Genomic DNA, 8,045 nt, shown 5'->3' with positions numbered 1-8,045 from the left:
TCCTCACTGTAAAACTCATTTTCTGATAATCCATTTTTTTATGGATGATGAGGATCATAATCATCTTTACTTCAAATTGTTTCTTTTAAATATTGAAGAATATATTCGTTGAAAATAAAACTGTTGGACACATATTTGTCGTTTTGTCATAGTACACTGAGCTTTTGAAGAACATGCATGTACTATTCATAGTATTGTTCCAGTTTGTTGTTGTATTATTAAGATAATTGTATTGTAATGATACGAGAATGTGATGACTCTTCATCATATGCATATTTTCCCACTATTTTAGTGTTATTTATCCTCAACTACTAGTAAAATTAAGGATTTATTTGATATATTTTGTTGATTTTTGTTCCTTGAGTTAAATTAAATGTTTTATGTTTTATTTTAGTGATTAAGTAGGAATTTTTCGTAATTTTACATTGCGTTGTGTTTTGGTGCAGTGCTGAATTTTGGTGAGAAATCAACATGACACATGTAGAGTATTTCAGCCATATCTGGCGTTGTAGATGTCCATTTGGAGTCAAACCAACTGCAAATGAAAGCTAGGATCCATAGCTACAACTTTCATGAAGACACCGGAACCAAATTCAGACTCGAAAGAGGAGAAACATGCAATATACTCCGGACAGCAGATGCTGAGCGCTGGAGCGCGCCCAAGCGCAAACCAAGCGCTTTTTCCCAGCATTCGCCACTGTCGAAACGCGCCCAAGCGCATCCAAGCGCGCCTGGGGCGCGATACCCGCACCAGCAACCATAAAAACACAGATTTTTACTGTTTTATAATCTTTTTGTCTCTGGGGAACTTGGGAGACTTGTGCCCTAGCATAGAAACTGAAAGACGGCCGTTTCTAACGCCATTGAAGCAGTTTTATCAAGAATCATCCATGAATCATTCTTGTAATTCTTCTTTAATCCTTATCTTTTGTATCTCTGTCATGAGTAACTAAACCCTATTTGTTAGGGATGAGTGTAACCAGATGAAACCCTTATTTTTCTGATTTGATTTCTAGTTATATGAATGAGTTTATTGAATTATTTTTCTCATCTCTGTGCTTAATGCTTTTTATTGCTTGATCAACATTAAAATGTTCTACGATTTGTATTTTGAAACGGAAGTGGACTTTACGAATGCTTGAGATGAGAAATTCATGAATTTGTAGTCTAGACATAGGTGCAGGTCATGAAACCAATTAAATTAGTTGCAAAGCAATAATTTACAAGAGAATTTCTATACGGTAATGCTTAATTCTAATCTTAAATCCACTAAGGAATTAGGGGTTACTTTGGAATTAAAGGTTCTGTCACTAAGACATTAGGGCAAGAATAATAAAGAGAATTCGGTAATAATTCAATAAAGGAATTCAGTAACTAGGATCAAATTAGACACCAAGGTTGGATTCGAAGTGAAACTCATCCCTGACATTTTTCTCATTATAAAAGATCAATTTTATTATTGTTGTTAATTTCAAACATTATTTCAATCAACTTGGGAACCTTTTTGTTCAATTCTAGTAATCAAATATAATTCAATAGTAAAACGCAATCCTTGAGTTCGACACTCGGTACTACCGTTTTATTATTACTTGCAACGATTCAGTACACTTGCAGAAACGCAATCATGTTTAAAACTCTCTTATTTTTACTTAATTATTTATCTTTCTTTAAATCTTCAGTACTCACAATTTGTCTAACCTTGTATGCGAGGCCAGTCCTCAGCTGAACTTTTCTTTGATCCAAAAAAAAAAAATACTGCGAAAGCAATTCAAAAGTTGGTATGCTAGAGTTGAATGTTTATGAGGTTGGGTTGGTTCAAGGGATGTTGCTTTCAAAACAGATAAAAGATGTTATTACCGCTGAGATAAAGAAGGGGATGGTAGCTCTAAATATACAACCCTCGGTAGCCTCTGTCAAATTACTAAAGCAGACTAACTATAACCTTTGTGGAGGAGCACATAAAACTGGAGCCTGTGAAACACTGGATGACAATGAGTTAGAAGAACTAGAGCAGGTGAATTTTGTTAGTAATGACGGGAGGCAGAATAATCCCTACTCTAATACGTACAACCCTGGTTGGAGAAATCATCCAAATTTTTCCTGGAGAGATCAGCAAGGTGGTTCTCATGGTCAACAAGGAGCTCAAACGAACCAATTTCCACCTAGAAAGGCTGCTTGGGAGAGTGCCATGGAGAAATTAGTGACAATCACAAATTCTTTCATTGAAGAGTCAAGAGCCATCCAGAAAAATCACTCTGCATCCATAAAGAATCTGGAAACTCAAATGGGTCAACTTGCTCAACAAATGGCACAAAGAACGACTGGACATTTGCCTAGTGAGACAGTTCCGAATCCACGAAATTATGTCAATGCCGTGACAACAAGGAGTGGCAAGGTAAGTGAACAAGTACCACTTAAAGTCAAACAAAGTGTAAGCACTTCAAGCTCGACCCACTCAGAAGAAACAGTCACACCGACCTTAGTGGAAGAGCACACCACTCTTGAAAAGGAGGAAGAACATGTGGTACAAAAAAGGGAACCACTGCCAAAACCAGAAATTCGACTTCCGTTTCCTCAAAGGTTAAAAAAGGAAGAAACAGAAAAACAATTCGGTAAGTTCCTTGATGTTTTTAAAAAATTACAAATTAACATTCCTTTTGCAGAGGCACTAGAACAGATGCCAACATACGCCAAGTTCATGAAGGAGATTCTATCAAAGAAAAGAAAAATCGGCGGTGAAACAGTGATGCTAACCGAAGCATATAGTGCTATACTACAGAGAAAACTTCCGCCGAAGCTCGTAGTGCTATACTAAAGAGAAAACTTCCGCCGAAGCTCAAGGATCCTGGAAGCTTCTCAATCCCGTGTGCCATTGGAAATAGAACTTTTGGGAAGGCTTTGTGTGATCTTGGGGCTAGTGTAAGTCTTATGTCCCTTTCCATATACAAAAAACTGGGCATTGGAAAAGTCAAAGACACACAGCTGATGCTACAATTTGCGGATCGCTCAATGAAACACCCTTATGGAGTGGTGGAAGATGTGTTGGTTAAAGTGGATAAGTTCATTTTTCCAGTGGATTTCGTGGTACTAGACATGGAGGAAGACAATGACATTCCTTTGATTTTGGGGAGACCGTTCTTAGCAACAGGGCGAGCTATGATTGATGTAGCAGATGGCACCTTAACCTTTAAGGTAAATGAGGAAACAGTCACATTCAATATTTTAAAAGCCATGGAGCATTCAAACGAAAGAGAAGGGTGCAACCGAATTGAGATTTTTAATTCGATAGTCGATGAAGAAGGTGAACATCAAGGACACATTATGCCATTAGAAAGAGTTTTATGCCTACCCCAAGATGTTGTTAAAGAAAGTAAAGATCCGAAGGTGAAAGAGGTTTTAGCCATGTTAGAAGCATCACCATCTTACTCCCCCCGTTTCCCCACTACATGGGAGGGATTGAAAAGGAATGAAGATGAATATGTAGAGAAAAAGAAAGATACGCCATCGGCTGCACTGAAGCAATTGCCACCTCACTTGAAATATGTATCTCTTGGTGAGAAGGATGATGTGTTCTTCTTATCATATATGCCACCTTGACAGTAGTTGAGACGTCAAGCTCAAGACGCAAAACGAGCGCTTATTGGGAGGCAACCCAATTTTATATCCTTTGCACCGTATTTATTTATTGCATTTCAGATTTATTTTACTCCATTTAGTTCCAATTTTAGTCTCTAATTTCTAGTTCTCTTAGTTTTGATGTTTGGTATGAGCAAGGAATCAAAAAGATGCGTTGAGAAGCGATTGTACAGCTCCAAATGACAGAACCTGGTTCCGTTGCCCAAACGCCTTTTCCAGCAAAACGAACTAAGGTTGCAAGTACATCCTTCTCTCAACAGACACCGGGAGGCATGTTTTATGCTGATCTATTTACACCTCACCAGTATACCGGCGACCATAGCGGAATAGGAGCAGATGATCTAAACAAGGATCCTTGAATTGCTAAACTAGAGAAGTTTTCTTTCTTTTGTTTTGAATTTTTTGTCGTTTTTTTTTTCTTTCCTTGTTTTTCTTTGTTTTAGTCTAGTCTATTTGCTTTTCTTTGCATCTTCTTGTTTTCTTTGTTTGATGATGAAAAGTTGTAATAACTTGCACTTGATCTTAAACTTTCTGTTTGTGATTTTGCAAGTTAAATTTAATTTTTTAGATTATGTTATTGCTCAAGTCGACAAGTCTTCCTAATGTATGCATTCTTGATTACTAAATGGTTGTAGAAGGCTAATATGCCATCAATTTTTCAAAAATACAATTTTAACTTTTCAGAAGCATGTTGGTTTTATTTTGATTGTTCATACTCTCTCTTATTATCCTAGCTGTGAGCTTTTGAGCCTAAACACTTAAAATTCTTTGTTGTGTGATTATCCAGACATGTGTTATCCCTCTAGAACTTGCACTAATTCTGACTTGCATCACTTGTAATTTATGCATACATTGAGGCAATTTTATTGGTCGTTTGAGCCTTTCTAACTACCCTATGAAAATTTTACCCTTTGCTAGCCCCTTTGAGCCTTGCCCTTTTATTTCGGTTACTAGCTACCTTACAAGCAAAACACATGACTTTAATTAAATCACCTTACTTGGAGTTAGGTAGAAAAAAAATTTTGTCTTGAAAAAAATTCTAAATTTGGGGTTGCTCATGGGATAGCAACTTTTTAAGTTTGGGGTGGTGATTCTCACAAAAAGAAATAAAAAGAAGAAAAAAAAAATTAAATCTGTGTACTTTGGTAAAAAAAATATCTTCTTGTTTCTTTTGTCAATGTATGAGAATCCCCATAATGAAAAGGTGAAGAAAAAAAATGGTAGAATAAGGTGGAAATGTATGCCTAACTCCAAGTGGTAAAGCCTACTATCCTAAAATGTCCTACCCTTACCTAAGCCCCATTACAACCCGAAAGTCCTCCAAAAATGTATGTATTTACTGCATTGTGATTGCTAACTAGAATTTTTTCAAGCCTATGGTAGCGTGATGCATGTTCTAGGATTTGAGCGATCAATTCATAATCCTTTCTAAACACTTGAGAGAAATTTTGGTGAGATTGTGTGAAGAGAGAGTTGAATTTGATGAATGAATGCCAATGTGTACAAATCTTGTTGTCTGTATTTTTGAAAACAACCATAGAGCATGATGAATGTTTTGCAGTAGCAAGAACTTTGAAATTTGAGTTTGATGTAATTTGAGAAATTGAATTTAAGTGTGCATTTAACAGGACCAAATATGAAATTAATTGTTGCTTGGGGACAAGCAATAGATTAAGTTTGGGGTTGTGATGACTCTTCATCATATGCATATTTTCCCACTATTTTAGCGTTATTTATCCTCAACTACTAGTTAAATTAAGGATTTATTTGATATATTTTGTTGATTTTTGTTCCTTGAGTTAAATTAAATTTTTTATGTTTTATTTTAGTGATTAAGTAGGAATTTTTCTTAATTTTACATTGCGTTGTGTTTTGGTGCAGTGCTGAATTTTGGTGAGAAATCAACATGACACATGTAAAGTATTTCAGCCATATCTGGCGTTGTAGATGTCCAATTGGAGTCAAACCAAATGCAAATGAAAGCTAGGATCCATAGCTACAACTGTCATGAAGACACCGGAACCAAATTCAGACTCCAAAGAGGAGCAAAATGCAATATACGCCAGATAGCAGATGCTGAGCGCTGAAGCGCGCCCAAGCGCAAGCCAATCGCATTTCTCAGCATTCGCCACTGTTGAAACGCGCCCAAGCGCATCCAAGCGCGCCTGGGGCGCGATACCCGCACCAGCAACCATAAAAACACAGATTTTTACTGTTTTATGATCTTTTTGACTCTTGGGAACTTGGGAGACTTGTGCCCTAGCATAGAAACTCAAAGACGGTCGTTTCTAACGCGATTGAAGCAGTTTTATCAAGAATCATCCATGAATCATTCTTGTAATTCTTCTTTAATCCTTATCTTTTGTATCTCTGTCATGAGTAACTAAACCCTATTTGTTAGGGATGAGTGTAACCAGATGAAACCCTTATTTTTCTGATTTGATTTCTAGTTATATGAATGAGTTTATTGAATTATTTTTCTCATCTCTGTGCTTAATGCTTTTTATTGCTTGATCAACATTAAAATGTTCTACGATTTGTATTTTGAAATGGAAGTGGACTTTACAAATGCTTGAGATGAGAAATTCATGAATTTGTAGTCTAGACATAGATGCAGGTCATGAAACCAATTAAATTAGTTGCAAAGCAATAATTTACAAGAGAATTTCTATACGGTAATGCTTAATTCTAATCTTAAATCTACTAAGGAATTAGGGGTTACTTTGGAATTAAAGGTTTTGTCACTAAGACATTAGGGCAAGAATAATAAAGAGAATTCGGTAATAATTCAATAAAGGATTTCAATAACTAGGATCAAATTAGACACCAAGGTTGGATTCGAAGTGAAACTCATCCCTGACATTTTTCTCAATTTATAAAAGATCAATTTTACTACTGTTGTCAATTTTAAATATTATTTCAATCAACTTGGGAACCTTTTGTTCAATTTTAGTAACTAAATATAATTCAATAGTAAAACGCAATCCTTGAGTTCGACACTCGATACTACCGTTTTATTATTACTTGCAACGATTCAGTACACTTGCTGAAACGCTATCAGAATGTGAAACACTTTTATCATGATGCATCATATTTTGGTGCCATGTCACATGTGTAATTCATTAAAGGGACAAAATTATTTATCATAGGAATTTTATCTTCAAAAGAATAATAATTCTTCGTTGACTTCAACATTGACATGTTGACTTAGTGGCATTTATATTTCAAATGATAGCTTTATTAAAGAAATCTTTCTAAATACAGACGTTTCAAAGTCATTTACTTCTTTAGCAAATTTAACTTTTATTAGATCATTGACTTTTCTAGAGACTTCTTTTGTCAGAGGATTATGTGACTTAAATATCACATATTTTTCTTCTTGAATCCTATATCTAAGCATTGAATTTCGTCTTGAATAGAGCATCAACAAAAGTCTTAATTTATGGTTGACTTTTAGCAGAGGAAGATATTCATAGTAGCGCTCTTTTGCTTGTTGATCAAAAGAATATGCGTTGACTGATTTCCATTGTCTTTTTCTTTTGACTCAGAGTATATGTCATTAAGTGCTCATTGCAAATCTGTTGTTAACATTGGTTAAGTGAATCGTTTGTTGTGATTAGATAAAGATTCACTTTATAATATTTTGAAAGACTTATATATTATGATTTACTCTATAAGTAAATATAATTAATCGTCTATTAGATAATAATATTCTTCATGTTAATCACACTCAAATTATTATTATGTCAAACTTACTCATAATTCATGCTACTATATATAATATAGATAGTCATTAATATAATTTTATCTTCTAATTACTTAATCTTCACATTCGACAAACACAACGAAAGGATAATTGTTCTATTTGTTGCTAAAATATGACTTCTTTTGATTAAGAATAAGAGAATTAACATCAAATCCAACATGTTCAATTTTAATTCCAATATTAACAATGCAAGATTCATACAGTTTATGCACATCGGAAATATTAGATCGCATACAAGATTAACATAAAAAGTAAAGAGATAAGGGATAGAGAGATTGCACCAAGATTTTATACTGGTTCAGTCGTCTATCAGACGACCTACGTCCAGTCCCAAAATTAAACGATTTCAGCCTTTTTCAATAGAATCTTAGAGTGTTTTACAGATGTTCCAGCGCTCCCGGTCTATCAATCTTAAAACTTTCTCTCTATTCTATTTGGCGACCACTGTATCCCAGAGTTCCTCTACAAACTCTTCCAAGATCACACTAAAGCTTCTTCTTGATGAGTCCTCTCAACAACGAAGATAGCCACCAGTTTCCAAACTGGATTTTCTAAACCTTCAGTTACAAAGAATTGTATTTTACAAAGAACTAAAGAAGTATCATGAATTTGACTCAATCACTATATTGGTTCTCACACAAAA

This window comes from Cicer arietinum, chromosome 1 (assembly GCF_000331145.2).
Source record: "Cicer arietinum cultivar CDC Frontier isolate Library 1 chromosome 1, Cicar.CDCFrontier_v2.0, whole genome shotgun sequence".
NCBI lineage: Eukaryota > Viridiplantae > Streptophyta > Magnoliopsida > Fabales > Fabaceae > Cicer > Cicer arietinum.
This window is presented reverse-complemented; position numbering follows the sequence as displayed.